Genomic DNA, 26,369 nt, shown 5'->3' with positions numbered 1-26,369 from the left:
ATCAAAAAATTGTATTGTTATGTTTATATTATATGTATTAAACACGGGGTTCAAAGAATTAATGCTACATTTTTCTCAATTTTCACAGTGCATTTTAACTTTCACGTAATATTATTAGGGTGAAACAGTATAGTTATACAAACGATTTAAACGTCTTTTAGTTCTGTAAAATGACACAATTGTATCACCCTCTAAAATGATTCAAAATTCAAAATCAATTTAAAATAAAATTATCTTTATTAAAACGAGTACAGTAGGTTGAATATTTTTAAGGAAACGAGTAATTTGTAACTATGTAATGGTTCTAGCAGTGCATACGGTTGATATAATTTTAACACACCATCCAATCAACATGTAGGTCACAGCGTGGTCTACGTTACCTACATTACAATGGAGTTTCTCATCAGTTACATGGTGCATTCCCTTTGACGTTCATAGCACTATGAGAGACAGGTTAGTACCTAGTTTTGTAACGAATCAGGCTACTTTGGTTTGGCTAATCTATATTATAAAGGAAGGTTATACCTAACGTCTTCATTTACAGATGAGACTTCTGCATTTAGACAATATAATTGTCTAATATTGTGCAAATTTTGTCCTCCCAGATGTGATAAAATGCTTGCTGAGTCTTTTCTATATCATATCAAAGTTTATCATATCAAAAACCTTAGGGAGTTACCAAAATAATAGATGAAATGTCTAAAAATGCAACAATAGATAATCACAACTTTTATTCTTAAGCCCATAGCATTGGTATGGGTGAAAAAGTAAATATAAAATTTCATTAATGAAAAAGATCTATTTCAATTTTTAACCGAGGAAGCGCTCCTACCAAATTTGGTTACAACTAGTGTCATCGCTTTCATTAAATTTATGCACAAAGTTACCAATAGACAAAAACTATTGTTTACAAATTTCTTAGTACAGTGTTACTGTAATATTATACATAGTGCCAATTCCAACGGCTCCATAATGATTTGATATTTCTTACTACTAACATTTTCAAAATTAATTTGTTTGATAATTAATTAATATTATGTGCATCCATTACGTAGAAGAAATTAAAAATAAATAAATTCAGGATAACTTTTGATCTTCTAAAATTGAAGTACTACTTAAATGTTTTTCCATTATATCAGGAAATTCTAACTTAAATAGCTTTAATATTATTATGGATTTTGATAACATATCAATATCAATTTCATTTATTGGTGAAGAAATCAAACTTTAATAGCTTTAGGTGGTTTGGGATCTACGGAAAACTATTTGTACAATAAACATTATTTTCCTAAAGTGATTATATTTTAGAAGTGAACAAATGTTGGTCACTCCAGATCGTGTTCAGTATTACGGGTTCACTATACACAGGGTCTAGTATTAATAAACCCTATCCAAGTAGTGTTTTGTATATTTCATTCTTAACTATACATATTAACAATATTAGGTAAAATATATGAGAAACGGTTACCGTGTGGTATTGAATAGAATCCAGAGAAGAAGTGCATGGGCGCCAGTAAATCAACGTCTTCAGTAACGTGAAACTTAGGAGTTACTGAGCACAGACATGCACAAGTCGACATACCAACGGTACTACCGTGGTTCGTTTCACTACGTTCCGTGAACTTTTACTTTTGTTCAGAGTTTCTGATGCAGTTAAATTACTACGTTTTCAAACTGAAATTATATTTAGACTTAAGTTTTTGAAATAAGAGCGAATTAAAATCTTATGCATTGTTTAATTTACATTATTACAATTGGAATAAAAATATCGGATGCTATTTAACTGTCATTACTTTCAAACATATTTATTAATGAATACTTACAAAATGTTTTAGTTATTCTCAGTTATCATTTCAAAAACGTTGCATTATAATATGAGGCATGCTCTATAGTGTTTAAAAATAATATGCATTGGAATAATTGTAGTAAAGTAAAATAATAGATTATTTAAATTAAACAACAGTTTTCGTAATTTTATTGAAATAAAAATAAATGCATATAAAATATGTTAGACTTAAACTTCCTTTTTAAGTATAGCAATTTACCTCAACAAATTTAACCTAAGTATTATACTATGAATACACAGTATTTAGTAAAAATTACATTGAAATCAAAATATGCAAACTAGCTTTTTTAATTGATAATCTGTTGTTAAATATTCTAGACTAACCGCAGTAGTATTTTCTAGTGATTTTTCAATTGCGTATGGTTTCTATATTGTAACTTCCAGCTATTCGTGTTTACTAGTAGTATCTTAATGAGTAAAGGATGGCTAAATATAATACAACACATTTAACTTTAAACATATGCTATGTAGATAATAAGTAACGTATTATATTTAATTAATTTACGTCCTTACCAAACGAAAAACCGTCCCAAAAATGATGTTTATAAAGGGACAACCCATATCGATCCACAAAGAATATTTTAAGGCTGTACCATATCAAGAGCTTTTACCAATGTTCATAATCAAGTATACAGTATGATCGGATATACCTAATTAGACGGTGAGATCTCTTTAGCTTAGGGAAGTAACTGTTATAGGGACCGTTAATGTAGCTTTGAATCTTCATAGGAAATTTGGAAGAATTTACTACTAAAGCAACATATTCTGTCTTGCTCTATTACATTCCGAATTTTATAAACGATAATGTGAAGACTACCAGTCTACAAGCATTCCAAGTACAAGTTAGTTATAAAGAATTGAAAGCATTTTCGGCTATGAAATCTAGCGTTGCTCTTTAACAGATCACAAATATTGGAACTTTATATAAGACATTATTGAAAGTCCTAACATGGGTGACATTTTAAGCATAGTTTTTATAAGTACACTTAAGGGAAACATATACCACATAAATTCCCTGTATGTGTATATATTTTATGGTTTATATAGGCCTCTACATTTCTTTTAGCTGGTAAGTCATCATTTTCTACGAAACAAAAAGCTACACTGTAAGTGTAAGAATAATGCAAAAGTGAGACAAAAGAAGTCTGGTCTAGTGCGTCAACAAAGGCCGCTTAATGGATGTAGAAGCCCTTCTCAGATGCCTTACAGAAGTTGTTGTACAGTAGTCGCGATGATGCCTTTACTGAGAAAATCAGGTGCCCTGGAGATATTTTAGTTTAACAGTAAACTATCTTTCTTTATATATTTATATATAAATGTGTGAAGGGGGGTTTGAAATGATTACTCATGTCAATAATGTACTTGAAAAGATCATGATTCCATTGAAGAGTAATAATAATAAATAAATATTTAAATTATTTATAATTATTAGCTTTAGTACTGATTCACTTTCAATTCTTACTATTAAATACTGATTTAAAATTAAATGTTAGGCCTCACACTAGACATTGTAATATACAATAATAGGATCTCAATGAAAATTCCTATTTTGAATACGGTTCTCTCATAGTATTATATTTGTGATCGTTGATGTAAAATGTGAGTACGGGATTTCAATAACATATAAAAAACAGTGTTCTTGTAGTTTCTAAAAGGTCCATCAGAATATTCTACTGTAAACTGAAAAACCCCCAACCATGTTACTGATCAGTATATACTCGTAGTTTTCGTTAGAACAGATTTATATTCTTACCAACAATTCTACACTACTACATCTGGATATTGATATGTTTTAATGTTTACGAAGAAAAAACAAAATGGTTTTTACGTTACGACTCTCATTAACTCTCGTTACTTAACAATAAATATAACAGAATCAGTATGTTTCATCTGTCTAATACATTTTATGTTAGAGTATTCTAAAACGTCTAAACAGAATTGTATAACCAAATATTATGAAAATAGTTAAATTAAAGTAAAAACGTTTCTTCGGGTTATTATCACCTAAAACCCATCCATAGCATCTTAATGTCTGTAAACTACAATTGGCGTTCCATAGCGATTAATTGAATGATGGTAAAAAAAATTAAAACAGGAAAGAGAAATCACAATTTATTTACCGTTGTGGTTATGTAGATAACTCCTGCAAGTGGTTTAGAGAAAAGTCGTACTAGTATATTTGTATCCTGCTTCATTTCAGAGATATTGCTTATTGAATGTGGTGTGTAACCTACATTTTCTTGAGCAAGATAAGAAACATACCGCGACGTACGTTACTATTTCGTAGTACAACCTAATATCATATTATTCAGACGTGCAAGACGTAATGACCTATATGCCTCATTGTTTATTCGTGTGACTTTATTGATCAAGTAACTATCTATTTACTTTCCATTCCGTTTTTCCAATAAAAATTTAAGTAAAAGAGAAACTGAAGAAGGCAATTGAAATATATGAAACTCACATGTTGCAGAATCGTATAAAGCTTATATTTCTGCTTAATTTAACACATTAAATCTTTCTATTAAAGTTTCTGCTTTAGCTTGCGCTCTTCAGAAATCTATAAATACTATGAAAATAAAAGTAGGAAAAAGTACTAATCTTTGAAATATACTGTTCACAGAAGTTAGCATAATCAAACAGTATATTTTTAAACACGGTTTCACGTACTTCCGGCTTGGAAAAATATTGCATTTGTCCTCAAAGACGCTCAAAGCAGTTTTGTAATTTGATCAGTACCCAGCATGCGTCGTATTTGTTGTTTTAGAAAACAAGTAATGGCTATTATAATTTAAAACTTTTTAAGAACTTTTAAAATTACACTGAAATATTTATATAAACTATCATACATACCAATAATTTATGGTTTAGGATACTTAATAAGCAAATAAAATAATTTCAAAATAAAATTGGTTCTGCGGAAATTTACATCTCCTTGTTTTCGCCCAATCAGAAAGTTTAAAGTATTATTTACAAAGATGAATCACGAACATCAGAAAATTCATCAATCTATTCCTGACAACAAATTTATTGAGAATGGGTTAATAAATCTTCTTCAACAAATCTTATTATCTCGTCATCTTATTTTGGCTTTCACTAAATATGCAAGAAATAAAAATGCTGAATATACTCGTAATTAGGTATGAATTCAGAGAGAAGAAGAAACAGTACTAATGTGATTTTATTACTGTATTAGATGTAAATGACCAAATGTTCAATAAATAAATTGAAAGATAATTGCAAATTAATTAAATTTATATTGATAACCGTTCAGGACGAATTATAAAAGGACATTGTGGCGGGTTAAATGTAATTACAGTCTACTGTAATTTGTAACAATTCCCGAATTTATTTAAAATAATTATGTATGAAAACAGGAAGGTAAGCAAACATTTCTTCCGATAGTTAAGAGGCACAGGTGCTATCATTTATAATTAAGGTGAATTAATAATATTGTGTGTTTGGGTAAATAATAACAGAAACAACTTTTAGATGATTTACAGCAGTTAAAATGTCATATGATTGTACTCAGTTTGTTTCCAAACGTAGCTGTTATTTTCCCATACATATCATTATTACATATAAAGCCAACATTTGGCTGCCAACGCTCAGCCATATGCTACGGAGTGATATGCACTTTCATGGAACTTGAAGTTGACTATATAGAAAGGAAACTTCATACAAAAGTTAATAGCCAGGTCCTAGTTAGGTTAGGTGTGGACAGACGGACAGAATAGAAATTTTCCTAGTCCCTGAAGTGACGGGGAGATTGTTAGTAAAAATATTTGTGTATAAAATAATTGTGTAACGCAATATATTCCCATATGAAATTGATAGTGGTTTGACATTCATTACCTGTGAAAAGTGCGGGAAGACAATTAACATTTAGAGCCGATTTAGAATAGCATGTTTATATATTTATATTATTAGGAGCCAGTACGGTTAAGGATTCTCCACTTCTCCACCTTCTCGGTTAAGCCATGAATATTCTTGTCCCACAAAATGTTTAAAGAAAACCACACTTACCAAACTGCTACACTATTGAACACTACCCACTAGGGATTATCACCGTAATCTTGGCTCAGCATTTACCTTTGAGAATATGCTCTTTGACAACGGTGTTTATGATTTGTTCCCAACTTCTGCAGGAAACTTTTACTTGAATGGGTTTTAAAAATACGCGTTGTAGTTTATTTAATTATAACTCAAACTGAATGTTATTTAAAATTATTTATAACTTATATGTATTTTATAATATACATATATATATATATATATATATATATATATATATATATATATATATATAAAATAAATTATATTTAATTTAAGACTAACTGTAAATGAAAAAGTTCCTTAGATTATGTAAATAATATAGAAATATAGTGCTTTGTTAAAAACTAAAAACAGTAACGTTGATAGGTTAGTTGTACTTTCAAAGTCATTTGAAAAATAATAAGTATATTCAAAAGTCACTCTAAGTTTAGTAATAATATATTGTAATATAATGTTAATAATACTACAAATATAAATAAATTTCATAGGCTATTTTAGATATCACTTTATACTTTTATACAGTAAAAATAAAACGTAGAGGATGTAAACTGTATAGATGGTTCATTTATTTATTCTTCTATACTGAATTTTCCGGCAAAATATGTTTGAAATTACATTATAAAAATATATGCCGTCTTATTTATAATACCACCTGCAAGTATATTTTTACAAGAAAATATATTTAAATCGTATTAAGGTATCCATTTCAAAAGTTTCAAAATTGATAATCTAGTAAAGGCTTGCTACGTTCATAAAATATAACTTTGGATGTCATAGAATGTTTTACTATATATACAAATATGGCTTACTTTTAGATAGAACATTTTACAACAAATGTAATTCCTTATAGCAAAAATAACAAAAAATTATTGATGTTTTATTTCAGAACTGTCACTTACTTGTTAATACAATAAATAAATTATTGGCATTGTTTGAATTGTAATAATTGAAATGAGCTGTCAACTCTTGTTGATGTTCAGCTCAAATCAAAACTTGTTTAAATATATGTATATGTTTAGGCCAAAAACGCTCTACTTTTTAGATTATTTGTTAAATAAGATACACAATTGTTTCACAAAACACAAAAGACAAATATTCTAAAATTAATTACTTTTTGTAGCATAAAAACACATTTTTATCTACTAGCTCATATAGCTCATCTGTATGTGTAACATTAGGCAATTTCTTTTGTATTTTTTATATACCTTTTTGCAACAAATCATTGTTATCAACCAGTGTTTTAATCAAAGCTGGATCCAACGTTCAGGCTATTAATTTGAAAGCATTTGATAAGAATTTTTATATTATACCTGTGAAATATAAATTCTAAATTGCTTTGACCACAAACTTTAAATCGGGATCCCTTCCATATTTTAAATAAGTTTAAAGTATGTAATTAAATTGAAATTTGCCACAATTTTTCAATATGTCGGTTAACCATTTGTACTGCCGAGCATCATATATTATATAGAGTTTTTATGTATCACACACATTTTGATAAGCGTATTTGATATCTTTTTTAAATGTCCGTATACTAGAAAATATAGCTATAATTTTGTTAAATGCAAGTTATTTTATTATTCATGTAGGTGTGGATATGGGTTATTACAATTCATCAGTCACTACTATAATTTCTCAATAAATGAGAAGAAGGTTGAATCTTCAGAAACAAATGTACTTTAAGTATATACATTTGTGTTTTCTTCTATTAACGTCACATCTGAAAGCATTTGTTGGGAGATGGTTAAAACATGAGTAGGGTTGTCTGTTATCTTGCGTGAGTTGTTGCAGTTATATCTACTATGCTGACGTCACTGTACGTGCTCCTGTATAAAGCGTGCTCGCTGTTGCGATCCTCTTTGTCGTTGGATGTACGCCTATTACAACCGTACCGATAATAAATGGTTTATGCAGCCTCTGGTTGAGTTGTCAGTGATACTGCGTGGATAGTGCAGTTATATCTACTACGCTGACGTCACTGTACGTGCTCCTGTATAATGCGTGCTCGCTGTTGCGATCCTCTTTGTCGTTGGATGTACGCCTATTACAACCGTACCGATAATAAATGGTTTATGCAGCCTCTGGTTGAGTTGTCAGTGATACTGCGTGGATAGTGCAGTTATATCTACTATGCTGACGTCACTGTACGTGCTCCTGTATAATGCGTGCTCGCTGTTGCGTTACTCTTTGTCATACGATGTACGCCTATTACAACCGTAGCGATAATAAATGGTTTATGCAGCCTCTGGTTGAGTTGTCAGTGATACTGCGTGGATAGTGCAGTTATATCTACTATGCTGACGTCACTGTACGTGCTCCTGTATAATGCGTGCTCGCTGTTGCGTTACTCTTTGTCATACGATGTACGCCTATTACAACCGTAGCGATAATAAATGGTTTATGCAGCCTCTGGTTGAGTTGTCAGTGATACTGCGTGGATAGTGCAGTTATATCTACTATGCTGACGTCACTGTACGTGCTCCTGTATAATGCGTGCTCGCTGTTGTGTTTCTCTTTGTCATACGATGTACGCCTATTACAACCGTACCGATAATAAATGGTGTATGCAGCCTCTGGTTGAGTTGTCAGTGATACTGCGTGGATAGTTGCAGTTATATCTACTATGTTGACGTCACTGTACGTGCTCCTGTATAATGCGTGCTCGCTATTGCGTTTCTCTTTGTCATACGATGTACGCCTATTACATCCGTACCGATAATAAATGGTTTATGCAGCCTCTGGTTGAGTTGTCAGTGATACTGCGTGGATAGTGCAGTTATATCTACTATGCTGACGTCACTGTACGTGCTCCTGTATAATGCGTGCTCGCTGTTGCGTTTCTCTTTGTCATACGATGTACGCCTATTACATCCGTACCGATAATATATGGTTTATGCAGCCTCTGGTTGAGTTGTCTGTGATACTGCGTAGATAGTTGTAGTTAAATCTGCTATGCGTGTTCCTGTTTTACAACTCGTTGTCGCTGTTGTACAACTCTTTGTCATACGTGTGCGGCTATTACAACCGTACCGATAATATATGGTTTATGCAGCCTCTGGTTGAGTTGTCTGTGATACTGCGTAGATAGTTGTAGTTAAATCTGCTATGCGTGTTCCTGTTTTACAACTCGTTGTCGCTGTTGTACAACTCTTTGTCATACGTGTGCGGCTATTACAACCGTACCGATAATATATGGTTTATGCAGCCTCTGGTTGAGTTGTCTGTGATACTGCGTAGATCGTTGTAGTTAAATCTGCTATGCGTGTTCCTGTTTTACAACTCGTTGTCGCTGTTGTACAACTCTTTGTCATACGTGTGCGGCTATTACAACCGTACCGATAATATATGGTTTATGCAGCCTCTGGTTGAGTTGTCTGTGATACTGCGTAGATAGTTGTAGTTAAATCTGCTATGCGTGTTCCTGTTTTACAACTCGTTGTCGCTGTTGTACAACTCTTTGTCATACGTGTGCGGCTATTACAACCGTACCGATAATATATGGTTTATGCAGCCTCTGGTTGAGTTGTCTGTGATACTGCGTGGATAGTTGCAGTTATATCTACTATGCTGACGTCACTGTACGTGCTCCTGTATAATGCGTGCTCGCTGTTGCGTTTCTCTTTGTCATACGATGTACGCCTATTACATCCGTACCGATAATATATGGTTTATGCAGCCTCTGGTTGAGTTGTCAGTGATACTGCGTGGATAGTGCCGTTATATCTACTATGCTGACGTCACTGTACGTGCTCCTGTATAATGCGTGCTCGCTGTTGCGTTTCTCTTTGTCATACGATGTACGCCTATTACATCCGTACCGATAATAAATGGTTTATGCAGCCTCTGGTTGAGTTGTCAGTGATACTGCGTGGATAGTGCAGTTATATCTACTATGCTGACGTCACTATACGTGCTCCTGTATAATGCGTGCTCGCTGTTGCGTTTCTCTTTGTCATACGATGTACGCCTATTACATCCGTACCGATAATAAATGGTTTATGCAGCCTCTGGTTGCGTTGTCAGTGATACTGCGTAGATAGTTGTAGTTAAATCTGCTATGCGTGTTCCTGGTTTTACAACTCGTGGTCGCTGCTGTACAACTCTTTGTCATACGTGTGCGGCTATTACAACCGTACCGATAATATATGGTTTATGCAGCCTCTGGTTGAGTTGTCTGTGATACTGCGTGGATAGTGCAGTTATATCTACTATGCTGACGTCACTGTACGTGCTCCTGTATAATGCGTGCTCGCTGTTGCGTTTCTCTTTGTCATACGATGTACGCCTATTACATCCGTACCGATAATATATGGTTTATGCAGCCTCTGGTTGAGTTGTCAGTGATACTGCGTGGATAGTGCAGTTATATCTACTATGCTGACGTCACTGTACGTGCTCCTGTATAATGCGTGCTCGCTGTTGCGTTTCTCTTTGTCATACGATGTACGCCTATTACATCCGTACCGATAATATATGGTTTATGCAGCCTCTGGTTGAGTTGTCAGTGATACTGCGTGGATAGTTGCAGTTATATCTACTATGTTGACGTCACTGTACGTGCTCCTGTATAATGCGTGCTCGCTATTACGTTTCTCTTTGTCATACGATGTACGCCTATTACATCCGTACCGATAATAAATGGTTTATGCAGCCTCTGGTTGCGTTGTCAGTGATACTGCGTAGATAGTTGTTGTTAAATCTGCTATGCGTGTTCCTGGTTTTACAACTCGTGGTCGCTGCTGTACATCTCTTTTTCATACGTGTGCGGCTATCATTACCATAACGAAAATATTTTGTTTATTAAGCATCTGGTAGAGCTGCATGAAAAGTTGCAGCTAAACATACTATAATAATAAAAATTGCTTACCGTTAATTAATATTAAATGATTGTCAGTAATAAGCATTTCACTACAAGCAAATTAAACTGTATGTTGTGAGGATTGTGAAAAAGTCTCGTAAGGGGGATAGCTTTACAGAATCAGTTTATACATATTATTTTGTTAAGAACTATTGTCTTTCATCGTAAAGAAGAATAATAACGGATTTTTGTGGAAGAGAAAAATATTAATACTATTAAAAAATCTATAAATATACATTGTTCTTAGTAACATTATATTTTAAAATGTTTAACCAATAGTGGTTTAATTAAATCACAGATACGAACTTTACACCGTGAAATGTCAGGTAGGACAGGAAAAAGTAGTAATGTAATTATATCCTAATTGATATAAAAATCAATTTATTTTATAAGAAAACTGGTTAAAATATGTACAAATCTTAATATTGTAACATTATTCTAAGTTAAAATATAAACAATATGTTAAAACATGTTATGAATATCTGTAGAAGGCTGATATTCTTTATGAAAAATATTCATTAGGAAATGTATTTATGGAATATAATGAAATATATAATAATATTTAAAATAACGTATAGTAATAATTTATTGGAAATAAAATGCGGAAGAGAATGATTGCTGGAACCTACAAAGAAGCTGTATTTTGTCAAGCACTGACCGCTGTATGATTGAATGTGGCAGCTCCAATATCTGACCTGTCAGAACCCTTTATATAAGAACACATGACGGACCTAAACCCACCAAAGTACATTTCCGTATAACGAAGCACAGTATTAGAACCTATAACTCGTTTTTATAAATGTTCTTAGATATGTAAATAATTATTACTATAAGTTGAAACACTTTAATTATGGACAAAAAATTGCTAAAGTTATATTGAGAAAAATAATTATCATCAATTACAATTCATACATATTGTATTGAAAGTACATAAAATATTTTTAGCAATTTTTACCAGAGGTCCTTAGTGGCATGTGAGATGAGAGAAGATCTAGTAACAACATCAAGTATGTTTCTAACAGTTGCTCAGTTATTGATATTTTCGTGTGGGGACCGGGATAAAGAGAGACCGAATTGTCTTTCCAACTTGCAGCAGGAGTTTCGATAACGCTAAAATATTTCATCGCAGGAGTTAACATCGATTTACATTGCGTTAGTGCTTATAACACAGTAAGCATTGGTTATTACACAATGGTTATTACTATAAGTAGTTGCTTTTAAATCCGTTATGGTACTTGGTTATTTTTGCTATAGTTATTCACTTAGCCTACTACAAGTAGTTACATAGCATCTCAAATTTAACTGTTGTTTTTCGAATGTTCAATGTTTTATGCACAGTTATTTTATACTATAAAGAAAGTATAGAAAGTAAAGAAAGTACGACTACATAGGGTCGAAAATTTGTTGCATAAATTACTAATATTTTATAATTCTTATATTGTAGAAAATAAAAATTCCAGAACATTTTATACATCTTTGAAAATAATATATTAATAAACCATCTATTAAAGAGTAGCAATACTTCAAATTTGTAAGAATAATTTCAATCAATTGATAGCTCATTAACTTGATATTTCCATAAGAGTTCCATAAATTATATTTTTTCCTCCGAAGGTATCGTTCCCGATATGAAGGTGAAGGCTTCAATTATTTTCCCTGTTAAATATGAGGTTATTGTCTAAATCTACTTGTGAAGCTAAAACTTTTACTACCTACATGAATAACCAGAAGAACACCTGGTTTTGAAATAAATTTTTAATAAACGTCGGTAAAATTCCGCAATCTTTGTCGTATTACATGAGACACATGAATAAGAAACTTAAGACAAGATAATCTTTTCTGTACTTTTGTCACTGTTGAACTAAAGTCAGCAGGTAAAATTCTTTTCCAGGGTAAATATTGTTCTAAAACAAAACAAAAATAGAACTGTTACATTGAAATATGTATTGCTGAAGGGCCTCATTAGCGTTATAAATGGATAGCTATTGAAATCAGTGAAATGAACAACTTCTTTCAACTAAATATCATGAAATAAGTAAGATAGTTTTCACGTTACACTAGAGTAACCCTGGGAGACCAAGACGGTGGAGTGAAGCTTCATTGTGGGTACGGTAACGATCTGCCAGCCCCCTGAGACAGGGATTCCTGCTTTCATTAGGCGGCCTTTGTTGACGTATTAAAACAAAGTCCTTTTGTTCCTACTCTTGCATTATTTAGCCATACCGCGTCCATCCCGTATCTTAAAAATTGCGATTTATTTTTATAATGAGAAATTTTAACCCAACTGAGTAAGGTATTAAATTAAGTGTAACTAAAGACATTCAGTAATAATTAAAATCAACCTTCGGCTCGAAGCGGAGTGGTAGTGTTATATTTCAGTAAGTAATCATTCCGTAGTTTCATCAATGAAAAATCAGCTGATCCATCAACATGTTTTATTTTTGAAAGTACCTAATCGTGTTCACATAAATATTCCTTTAATGCAAAATATAAAATACAGTAGAATTTGATGTGGACAGTTAAAGTAGGTACGTTTTTTAATAAATGAAATATTATTACGGATTATTTATTAAATATAGGACTCTGAATACATTTAACAAAGAAATGTGTATTCAAAAATTTAGGTAATATTATACGTATTTCAAAACATTTTTTACTTTGTGTTTTTAAGTTGTTAAACGTTTTAACGGACGCAATATTAAAACTTGCCATACCAAGGTGATCAAGGTACTTATCCGAGTTATTATTACAGGGCATTGATAACCTCCGTATTTTATGCCCTTATAAATAATATTTCAAAAATTATTATTATGATCACAATTTGTACATATGATTAAATTTTAAACGTCTTTGGCCTCAGACAGTTACCGTTTCCACTATACGCTTTATATCTATATTCTATCTATATGTATATGTTTGGCTTCTGGAGACTATGTTTGTTGAATGTCTTAAAACTACCATAAATTATGAAATAAAACTAAATTAAACAGTGACAGAAATGTACTTTGGACACGTTAAATTAATATGCAGAAGAAATTTACTATGGAACAGAGTAAAAACCAGTTATTGCATTGCTGGTAATTTGACTATATTACTCAGACAATACAAAACAAGAGTAACACAAACTTTATTTCACTATCTATCAAAAAAATGAACTCCATAGCTGTTAGGAGTGGGTAATTAATGGATTGCTAACAAAAAAAAAGTTAACATCATCTACTAGCCTGTATGCTCAGGGATTTAATTGTGTTCATGCCACTGAGCCGCGTAACTAAATTTGTAGTTTTCTTAAAAAACGTTTAGGGAATTTCTAAGTTAATCTGTTGTAAGGATTCACATGAAACTTAATATATGACATATACCAAAACCTAATTGTAATTGTGTAATTGGCACACGTTTAATTGTAGTGAATCTTAGGCCTGGTTTGTGTTCTTGAATAAGGTATCCAGAATGGAACACATTATTAGTTAATAATACGTTGAATAAACGCTCTGACTGAAAGTTTTACGTTACAGGTAAGGAGTTTTAACACCGAGAAACGTTTTTGGGGTTTTATGTGAGTACAAAAACTTGCATTAACATAGTGATCAAAAGTATTACTATAACTAATATGGAACACTCTTCCCCTTCCCTATTCAATTGCATACACTCCTGCTCTCTGTAGTTTGTTTCCTATCTCTCCTGCATTGGTTCTAAGAGGTATGTTCCAAAAGTAACGGGAATCTTTATTTTTGAACAACAAATAATTATTAATTCGTCTACATTATTGTTGTCACTTTAAAAATAGTCCCCATTACTTATGACTTGTGCCAGTGCATGTTCCGATCCTACAAACACTTCTCAAACTCGATGTTTGGGATAGCCCTAAGGTTATTCAGCGACGCACATGCAATGTCACGTATGCTTGTAAAACTCCCTTTCTTTTTATTTTTATGAAATATAAAAGTAATTTTATGTATTTTTATATTAACATTTTACTAAACTTTGTTGTACTTTATTAAACTTTTCACACAAAATTGTATACACATTCTTTTATTCATTTTTTAAGCTGTCCAAAAATTGCTGAGTTCATATAACAGGTCTAAGCTTAACAGCTGCCACTGAAAAAGTAAACTATGAATATAGCTGGAAACTTTATTATACTTTAGGAGTATGAGTAGCCTACTAACATAATAAAAAATCTTGACAGTCAGACTCTCCAAAACCCGCTGAACAAATATATTCCCGTTACTTTTTAACAGAACTCGTGCTCAGTTGATAAACAGGCATTTGTTTTAACATTTACAAAATTATCTAGAATATATCAAGTATTGATAACAAAACAAATACATTATTTAAATATATTTCCAATTATGCTACAGAAGTAATTGTAAATACATTGTACTCGTAAGTGGATATTATAAATGTTTGAATTATTACTAATCTAAAATATCCTCTTTACCTTTTAAAATAGATTATTATATGTGGATATAACATTTTTATAATTAAAACAACCACTGAGCCGGAGTTATTAACTTAAAAATAGATAATACTAAACATAGATATAGATAAAACACGATTATGTGACTTCGTTTTCTAAAATCTGAATTTTGTTAATGTGATTTTATATGGATACCACAGCAGGCCTGGATGTTATTCCAGTGCTTATAATACGCCTGTAAAATTCCCATTCAATTGGTTGCATGACTTTCCGTCATGTAAGTATATTTAATAATTATGATGATGAATTTAATAACTCTTATTTTCTGAAAATGCATATTTTGTATTAAAGGTATAAGAGTTTTAGATTCAGCTCGAGTAAAACTTTAACAAACACAAAATTATCATGCGTTGGAACAAAACTAACTATAGATGTTGTTTTTCAGCTTGAAATATTACGATATCCTTAAATAAGTTAAAAGTGACCAGAATAAATTTAAACGTCTACAATAAAAATGACGTAACTACACCTAGACTGTGGAGCGTGAAAGAGTACCACAGTCCTCTTGTTTCCAAGGTATCACTACAAATTTAATGAGGTTCACATTTCGCTTCTCTTTGAAAGCTGGCTGCATAAGTAGACAGCCCATGATACACACTCCTGGGGTTATCCAAGAGATAGCATGACTATATGTAATATGCACTCTCCTTTCACCACCCTTCGTCATAGTTGCTTTGTTTTATAGTAATTAAAAACCACAAAGATTCGTCGTCAAATATATAAACAAAATAAAGGCAATTAAATGTTTATACCATTGAATTAAAAATAGAACTAAACAATGTCAGAAAATAACTTATTCGATACTATAATGATATTTTACTAGCTATATTCGTTGATGAATGAGAAGATTTTCGATGGTGTATCAGAGGTATGTTATGTTTATTTCAAACATCAGAGTCATTGCACCTCTGGTTGTTTTGAAACACTAGGATACAATCTGCATTACCTCCAACAGAACTTTTACTCAGATACCTTGCATGCACAATGAACATCTCACAGTATATATCAGATAGTCATTGAAAGAATTTAATCAGTCTCGGTTCTATATGTTCTGTCCCGAAATCGTAAGGAACCCTGACATGAACAAGGATATATCTAACAGTATCTTTGACATAACTTATAGTTATTTAAAAATGTTAATCTCTTTACTATATTCTGTTTTACTAATCCAGGATATATTCCTACAGAAGGCAGACACGAAAAGTATCTAAATGTTTCTTGGTACTACTGTAGTAACTTGTGGCAATTTTCAGAAAACCATATTTCAGCAACCTATTTTGTTTTATTTTTCGATGAGTTTCTACTTGCCAGATTTCAAAATGATTCAGCGGTTTAATGTTTTTAGAATTAAAGTGGAGTCATAGAGAACAACACTCTTGGAATAGAATTTATTTATTCAAAATAGTTAAAAAAAAACCGTCAGAACCCCTTAAAAGGAGACTTAAAATAAGGTGAATTCAATAACCTCCTATTTTTGGAAGCATAATGAAAAGAGCCTGGAACCCTTGAAGACACATTTTGGAAAATACTAAGTAATCACTGTAAAAAGAAACGAACCATGAGACAGGCAAATATTAAAGTAACGATATATAAAAAAGCCTTTCTGTCCTACAAAATTAAAGTTGAATAATAGTTTCTCATGCATTTCTCTTTGCATGTCAATTTATGGATGATCAAAGGATGTTCTCTCCAAATGTTAATTCCTAAAATATTAAATAATTATAAAGTAAAGACTGGAACTACCATACACCAGGGAAAAAGTGTGATATATTTTGCAAAACAAGTGGCATTTCCATTTGAATAATTATTGTAGTTAAAAGTTATTGTATTTTGCATTTAGCGTGTTATTGTATTTAGTTATTGTATTTTGCAAAATTATTGTACCGTGCAGTTATTGTAATTAAAATATTTATTATTAACACAACAACAGTATAAATGCATGTCAATTTATGGATGATCAAAGGATGTTCTCTCCAAATGTTAATTCCTACAATATTAAATAATTATAAAGTAAAGACTGGAAGTACCATACACCAGGGAAAAAAGTGTGATATATTTTGAAAAAACAAGTAGCATTTCCATTTGAATAAGCGTGCAGTTATAGTAATTAAAATATTTATTATTAACACAACAGTATAAATCAAATCAAAGAAAAATTTCTTACTTGAAGGAAATAAATATTGATTGACATGAAAAAGAGTTCTCAGAAGATGTTGGGAAATTCAAAAATTAGTATTAGAAACCTAGTCAGAGGGAATATATATTGCAAAGAAATGTATATTCCTTTGATTTATTTCATTAGTGAAATAAAACATAAAACTGTTACTTTTAAATCCAAAAGTGTCATGAAGAGGCTTACCCTTGTCTGTTTATTGACTAATGTACAGATTAAATAGTAAAATTTATATGTTTTTACATTGTAAAATATTAATTAAATGAGAACAAAAACATAACACCAATAATAAAGGTCTTTACCCAATACAAATATACATGAAAATATTACCCTATTGACAGAGTTTATGCAAAGTTAATAATAGTAACTTCTAAATCGTCCCAACAGTCGCTTTCATTACTGTAATTTAAAATACATTATATTCAAACTGCTCTACTTGACATGGAATTTATTAACACGTACTTCAATTTTCATGGAACACGACTAAAAATTTGTATTTATAATTCGTTGTGAAGTATAACCGATATTTGTTTGATGCAAAATAATTGCTGAAATATCAAATTTTTCACAGTGAAATTAATTAGAAGTCGTCTTTCAAAGGCCTTTGGTCAATGCTGTGCTATGAAGCCATCATGTACTTTACATCTCCGGTGTCTCAGTAGAGGTAGAAACTGACTTATTCAGCCTTACTTAGTTCTATGATACTGATTTCCTTATAAGCCAATAATAAATATTTTGCAACTCTCTAAAAACCTTTATAATCATATAATATTAAAAAGTAATTGTCCTATGTTTTGAAATAGAATATTTTGTATTCCAAATATAAAACATTGTTTCTGTAACTAACTCTACAGGATGTACATACACATTATTTGCGTTTTTTATAGATACTTGTGTACATCCAGCAGGGAAGTTAGGGAGTATTTGTGATAATAAATTGTACACTAAACCAATAATAGAAATTATACATTTTAAACATCAGATTACAAATATTATTATGTGTCTATCACTCGAGAGGCTGGACAAATTTCATTTCCGACGTAGGGACTTCAAAGTTTTCATGAAGCTTTATTTCTATAAAAAAATACCAAATCGATGATGGTGCATGTCACTCTATAAACATTTGGTTGATAGTAAGCGAATATTGATACATTGGTATCCTTGATTGTAGAGAGAAAATTCAGAATATGTAAATTTGTAAACAAAGTGAGTATAATCTTATGAGGTGTGAACATGAGACTTTGTATTTATAGAGGTAAAAGAATGAAATAATAGAGTGGAAGGCAATTGTTTAAAATGTTTATGAAAGTTGTGTAATAACTTCCTAGCTCGCCGAAACTTACCAATTATACATAATATAATATGTTATGCATGGGAGATTTCACAGCACCAACAGTTCCACAGTACACGCAAATAGTGTTTGTAAACAGACTGTGCTGGTTACTTGGGATGCAAAGTCAAATTTTTACGATGAAGAGATACTGAGATAAGTGCAAATACTCTCTGTTAATAAAGGTCTATATTACAATTGAATATTAGCCACTCTAAATAATCTCAACGATATATCAGATCATCATTACGTTCTGCTCCAGAAGCTTCATGTGATTCATATGATTAAGCATTGGAAACTACTAGGGTGAATATATATATATATTTTATTTATATATATATATATATATATATATATTATTTATAAATATACAAAGTATGAGTACGGCACATATATATGTAGAGCAACGTTATATGTTCTTGTTATTATCGTATGCAATTGCTCAAGACATCGTATACAGTAGTCTCTTGGTGGTCCTAAATGAAATAATACTTGTAGTGTGTCTAACGTGGAGTCGTTAAACTACTTATTCCTCCTTTAGTTTTCGTTACATTCTCCCTGAAATAACTTGTATAGTTGAAAGTCCTTTAAATTATATTCTGCTGATATTTACATAATGTAATTCTTAATTTTATATCAATGAGTAGGTTTTTTAAATAGGTCATAATATCAAATCCTGTGTTTTCTTTATATATAAGAATATAACTAAAAAGATTGTCGGGACAACCAGACAGCACATATAGGTAAATCCATTTAAATCATCTCCAAGACATGTACGAATAGCTTAACTGTTTATTAATTGTTTATATTCCATCTTACTGCAATGATTAATTTCAAAGTTTAACGTTTAAGGTAGTGTACTTAAAAATACATATATTTACGGATTAATATTATCACGGTGAATGTTTAAATTTTTTTCTAGTAGTGTTTAGGGCAATATTATTGTAATCCAAGTCATAAATATGTATGGACTCTAAAAAAGTCAAATACATTGAAGATAATGGACCAAGTCATTAACTTTGACAAATAATTTAAATTGCATAGGCATACTTGAACCTAAATACGTATAATAGATCAATAAACTGTATTTGAACAAAGGGAGTTATGAGGCTTCAATGAAAGAGGACAATGCTGTCTGACAAAAGAGGTCGATGGACGTCATACTCGTATGTGGTTGGCGGCTATATTACAGCTGCTGTGGGCACCAATTGTGGCTGCTCATAGCTGATGACGTGTCTGTGACTAAACACAACCCGTAATTAATTGAAACGCACACCAAGGTAGGTATCACAGCAAGGTATTGACTAATGGTAATTATCAATTACCAATTTGAATATTAAAGAGCCAACATATTAAGATGGGATAAATTAAGAAAGAGCATAGTCACTTTAATTTGATAGTGGAGAATAGCTTGTTTACTAACCATAATTAATTATTTCATTATGTGTACTACACCTTCGTACATGATCGCTCCAAAATCGTAGCCCATATTGAATACAATCACTTTATATATGAGTGATTTGTTTGGGTATTATTGTACATATTACTAATTAAATTTAGTTAATGTTATGTAGAAGAGTAACCGCTACTTTAATTAACATATAAAAAAAACAAAATGGAAAGGCAGTTCTGGGACTGACGGATATAAGTCGCTATTTATTATAATGGGCTGTGAATATATATTTTGAAAAAGAACGTTTGTTAATTAAATAGTTATTTTATATTTTAAAATAATATGAGATACAAAATGTTCTATTTTCTAATAAATTCGTACCAATGTAATTGAGTAAAGGTTATAATTACAAGCAATTGAAAGGTTAATTTTCTTTCAGGGATAAATTACACTACGGCTTTGTAAGCTAGAAAATATCTAGTAATAATATTTATATTTTTTTTAACCTGGTCAGCAAGAAACTATTAGTAAGGTGGTATAAGAATTAATATTAATCGTACTGAAAGTAAATATAGAATCCTATTAAGATGCATATTATATAATAAATTTACTCAAACCAATACATAGCTGCCAAAAGAAGTATTCAGACAGCGACAATACCTCTCACTAGCACGCCTGGATAGCCACAGAACGGAGGTTGAAGAAATGCCCTACCTACCTGACAACAAAATGACCGAGATAATCCTGCCCCTAGCGAACAGGGTGGCTGCGATGCGGATTGAAAGTGTTTCCCCCATGCAAAAACATACATCAATAGCCCGCCAAAAGAATTAGTTACTTCAAAAAGTTTATCGTATTTTCTTAGTTCTTAGTCTTAAGCAGCCGACGTGATAAATAGCATCTAAGAATTCCTGTAAACATCAAGTCTAAAATTTTTTTTAACAGGATTGAAATCTTGTAAATATTTCACTGCGAGTATTACAATTCACAGTTAAACTGGATACACTTGTGTTAAACTGGGGAAACTATACCATGATTGGCTCCAGGTAACAAACATCCAATGTGGCTAACAGAGATCAGTATGGCTTCTCTTCAATATGTTGCAAGATTTATTTTTAGAATTGTAAGTTTTCTTACTAATTATTATTAAATAATAGTAGGAAATTTTTATGTGTGTTAGTGGAGGTTTTCCATAAAGAGTTGTGTTATTGGCAGTTTTGGTAAAATATCTGTTGACGAAAAGTTGATTCTTCAGTGAGAGCCAGATATTCCGAGGAGTTTAATTATGTAAACAATGTTTCAAAAAAATGTGAACCAAAAAATTATACATTTATTTACATTTGTTCTTGCCTTAAATTTGAGTATTTACAGTACATCTATAAAACTTTTCACTATCGTTTTTACATTTATATTCATTTTACACGAATTTTCATGCAATGTAATCTTTATCTTTAGAATATTACTTTGAAACTTACTTTACATTAATGTATTTTATGAAATATAACATTTTATGTAAATGCTTTCTTCTTGCGATCAAAATTTAATATTTAGGCAGACAAATATAATTAAGTCTCATGCTAAAATTCAATCATTTACAATTACAATCATTATTCACAGATATTAAAAGATTGTAAGACAGCTACAAATATTGTACGAAGCCAATCATACTCAATAAATTGACGGTGCGAAAGGGAATCTCGTTTATCCGCACCGTCCTGCATTTCCCCGATATCTTCTGAGTGAAACTATGTTCAAAACACACCTATATATCCATTACAGGACGTTGCAACCCTGTGTTTTCGCCTCTTCCGCATATCACGTGGAGATTCAAAGACGAATTTGTGAAAATGATAAGTTTGAAGGTTTGTACAAAGACACATAAAACATAACGAGCATTTGGACAAATGGAACATGAATGGATGTAGATGTGTGCTTATACACCACAATGGAACATGAAAGGTCGTAAAAATAGCAGTTGGTTTTACGTACTGTATTTTGAGTGCTGGAAAAATGTCAAGAAAACTTATTACAAGCTATAAATGCTAGTTTGTATGTAAAAATTATGTTAGTAAGTTAAGACATTATATACTATTAACCTATTCTAGTTTTCACCTGGAACAAAACTTTCTCTTTTGAAGTTTTAATTTTAAACCTTCAAAATTAATATTCTGAAATACTTTAATAACATACTAAATTAATATAATTTTTAAGAATGCTTCCGTCAATTTTCAGTAAGCGATGTAATGAAGAAGGATGAAACATGTTATTGTTAAGTGTAACTCATCCAAATTTACTACAAGGTTCCAGAAAAACCAGACAAGCACTGAAATTATAATAAAGATGATTGTTGTAACTTAATCATAAATGACACAGTTTAACTATCGAGGTGTATCTGACTATCTGACTCTACTGTGCGGTCAGAGTAACGATCTGTTCGCTCTCCTCTCAGCCTCCTGCTTTCATTAAATCTCTCTTTGTTAAAATAGTACAACAATATGGTTGCTTTAAATGTATCATAAATGACACAGTTTAACTATCGAGGTGTATCTGACTATCTGACTCTACTGTGCAATCAGAGTAACGATCTGTTCGCTCTCCTCTCAGCCTCCTGCTTTCATAAAACCTCTCTTTGTTAAAATAGTACAACAATATGGTTGCTTTAAATGTATCATAAATGACACAGTTTAACTATCGAGGTGTATCTGACTATCTGACTCTACTGTGAGGTCAGAGAAACGATCTGTTCGCTCTCCTCTCAGCCTCCTGCTTTCATTAAACCTCTCTTTGTTGAAATATTACAACAATGTTCTTTTGTTCTCACTCTCGTATAATTCCAACAAATACCGTTTGTTACGTTTCAACTTGTTTTAAAATAGGAAGTTGAGTCTCATTGATACAATAGTTTAAGCACGGGTGATTTAAAAAATTGTTTAACATCGCATCGTCCATACAATATGTTTAGCTAGTTGCCGAGTTTGTTATAGTATTACTGTTTTGTTTCTACGCTGTGTCTGAATTCTCTACATGTACTTATTCCTTCATTCCACATATTCTACCCAATACCAAGGACTCTTCTAAAATTACACAAAAATATTTAGAATTACAAAGCATCTGTTAGAAATTTTTAGATTGATTCGTTCTTGATTGCATTGTATAAAAATAACGAAATTGATATTGAGCAAGCACCGGAATGCGTCGTTTTTGAAGATTTTTATTTAGCAATAGTCTGGTCATCGTTGCTAATATCAAAAGCTCGACATTGTATATGACATGATTCTACATTAATGTATCTCAATACTGGACTATGTATGGGAGGAAATGAAACCTGAGATCAGTCTTTTTTATACGGATATATCGGTATATTTGATTGAATATATTAAAAAATACAGTTTTATTACAATACTGAATAATTTGTTTAAATTTTTTTTATATTACATCCATAGAGCTCAGAACCTTAGAAGGATTTTGTTCAATAATAGATATGAGGCTTTCAAGATTAGCTACTGTTCGTTGAAACCAAATCCTAACAATAGTTTTATTAAACGTAATTGTAACATTTTCTTACAGACCGATTAATATTGTACATTATATATTGGCAAACAGTCGTGAACATTGAGCTTCATTGTCCTTCACCACCTTCAGTGGAGCGAGGCCAGATATTGCACGTCGCAGCGTCTCTCGTCAGCAGAGCAGAACAATAAAGGAGAGCCAATACTCTGCTTTAAGTATTACATCTCTGACCTTCTCTGCTAGTAACTCAGTATTATTTACGGAGAGTGTCTGCAGTATTGAACGGCATAAATTCACTGTTTGCTAATTGATTTCACGCTATACAAACAAGTTGCTGCTTTCATCAATGTAATTACTGTTATAAAGAGTTTAAAAAAATACTTGTAAATAGTACGATTATGGGATGGATGAATCTGACATGTCAAGTATACCGTGTGAGAAACTTCTCCTTTCTCCTAAGTTTAAATCAACAGATCATAAGCCTTATCAGCTAGTAATAAAAGGTCTCGTTATCATCAAGTAATGTTCCTCCGAGACAATAGCATCCATAAACTAGAAGTCGGTATTGGGAAGAATTACAAAAGAAACTAACTTTTAAAAATGTCCGAGAAGTGAACACACAAAGTTAACATGTTCCATAGTGATCACAAATCCCAGACGTGCTGACAGCCCGTAAGTAACTATATTTTACAGCCCTGAGAGCGCTGTGTTCATGTACTAATTATACAATACTAATTGTTTTATGTCATATTCATAGCACTCTATAGACTAAGGGTTTAGTCACTATTCTTTATAGCAAAATATTGTGAATAATTTATTTCATACGTATTTCAACCTGACACTAGACATTTTTATGTAAAATGTGACAGGAATTGCATTCTGTCTGCTAAAAATATTCACATTATGATATATACGAATATACTGCCACTTTAACTATTCTACCTTGCCGGAATTGCAAAGGAAGAGAGGTTACAATTATATATTTCTAGTTGTCAAATATATAAACATAAATTAGAATGAGTACTCATTCTAATTACTGTATATCAGTACGAAATATGTAATATACTGGCCGCTGGTATTCACAACATTGAAGAGATCGATAGATTAGGTTGCATAAATCTACAAAACACCTATAGCTGTGGTTGACATTTAATTCCATTTGTTACGTAAATTACAGCTGGATAATGGCATTCTAGTACTGATTATTATGAGCAGATGAGAAGATCGAGCCAAACCCACCAGGAACACCAATCACAAACTGCGTGATAATGCACGACGGGAAGATTTGTTCTTGCATCCTAACTACAGAACCGGTGAGACAGAACCGGTTAGGTTTTATGAACATGAATGATCAGTATATCATATACTTAATTTTCAGGTATATAAATACTCAAATACTCGTTAAATTTGGTTTCATAGCAGTGATAAAGTAATAAAAGTTCCAGTGAGCTAGCGAGTTTGCTACAGCACAGAAAGAGGGCGCTGAAGTCAAATCATATAACCTACTTTTAACACTGTCTCTCCACTCTAGTTTTTTCTTTTACTCTACGAATAAAAATGTAGAAATCTTAAAATATCACGTGATTGTACTGAGTTTGCTTACAAATATATTTATTCTGCTATCCTTAAGTTGCCATCATGGGTACTCATAAGACCAAGGTATAAATTCGCAAAGTCTGGACCAAATCCCAAGGAGTGAGTTACCATTTACGAGTTAAGTTTTTAATATAGAAATAGTATGTGAAAAATTCTATGTATCAGTTCGTTTTCGAGATATTCCAGCCCTTAGAACAGTAGGCCTTGGCATCGTGAAGCTAACAAAACGCGGAGTATAACATATAATTTTAACATGTTTGTTCCAAATCCTGCGAGGCATATATATATATATATATATATATATATATATATATATATATATATATATATATATATATATATATATATAGAGAGAGAGAGAGAACTGAAAGAGCATGTCAGTAGGTTCTAAAAAGACTGATAGATATATGTTTTATTTCTGTCCTTACACTTTCTCTTTCAATGTCTATATGTATATGTATATATATATATATATATATATATATATATATATATATATATTAAAGTGTATAAATGGGAATAGCCTTATTTAATTTCAATAAACATTGAATCACAAAAAGTACTTGCTCCGCTGGGAGTCGAACCCGGATCTCTCACTTGCCGGGTGAATGTGCTACCATTACACCACAGAGCGCTTAATTTTTCCGATTCAATTATTTTGTATTTGGCCGTATCTGTCACATATGCGTTTAAATATATATATATATATATATATATATATATATATATATATATATATATATATATACGTTGAAAATATCAATTTTGTATAGCACCTTACTACATAACATTACTACATTGGTTTTTAAAATACCACTAAATTTTAAACATACCCTCCCATAATGCTTTAAAGGTTTTTAGATTATGAAATTGCGTGTTACTTCAACTAACTATATTATATTTTTTATATTACCTCTAATAAAGCATAAAATGTATGTGGCCTAGATAGTAAGATAATCGCTTTTTGCAGCGTCAAATAATCACTCAAGCTGTCATTGTTGTTCTAGGTTAGTGATTGGCATTTGGTACGATACTAGTGAAATCAGCACAAACGTTTCCTGACCTATACAAAAATTCTTTCTTGAATTGTAAAAAATATGTTCAATATAATAGTGTGTGGAGGCAAG

General features: G+C 31.5%; 1 protein-coding gene across 8 annotated transcripts in view; it reads left to right on the top strand.

Annotated features, from left to right (window-relative positions):
• The window catches only part of LOC124366619 (Down syndrome cell adhesion molecule-like protein Dscam2), a 191,096-nt gene that overhangs the window by 57,780 nt on the left and 106,947 nt on the right, over positions 1 to 26,369 (top strand). Inside the window, exon 1 of one of the 8 annotated variants that reach the window (XM_046823230.1) lies at positions 24,235 to 24,318. The exons of the other annotated variants lie outside the window; for them this stretch is intronic. The gene's annotated coding sequence lies outside the window, so the exon portion shown is untranslated. Of the gene's footprint in view, positions 1 to 24,234; positions 24,319 to 26,369 lie in introns of those variants that run through there. 8 annotated transcript variants of the gene reach the window in all.

Source organism: Homalodisca vitripennis, chromosome 1, assembly GCF_021130785.1.
Source record: "Homalodisca vitripennis isolate AUS2020 chromosome 1, UT_GWSS_2.1, whole genome shotgun sequence".
Taxonomy (NCBI): domain Eukaryota; kingdom Metazoa; phylum Arthropoda; class Insecta; order Hemiptera; family Cicadellidae; genus Homalodisca; species Homalodisca vitripennis.
The sequence above is the reverse complement of the archived record's forward strand: the minus strand, read 5'-3'. Positions and strand labels throughout refer to the sequence as shown.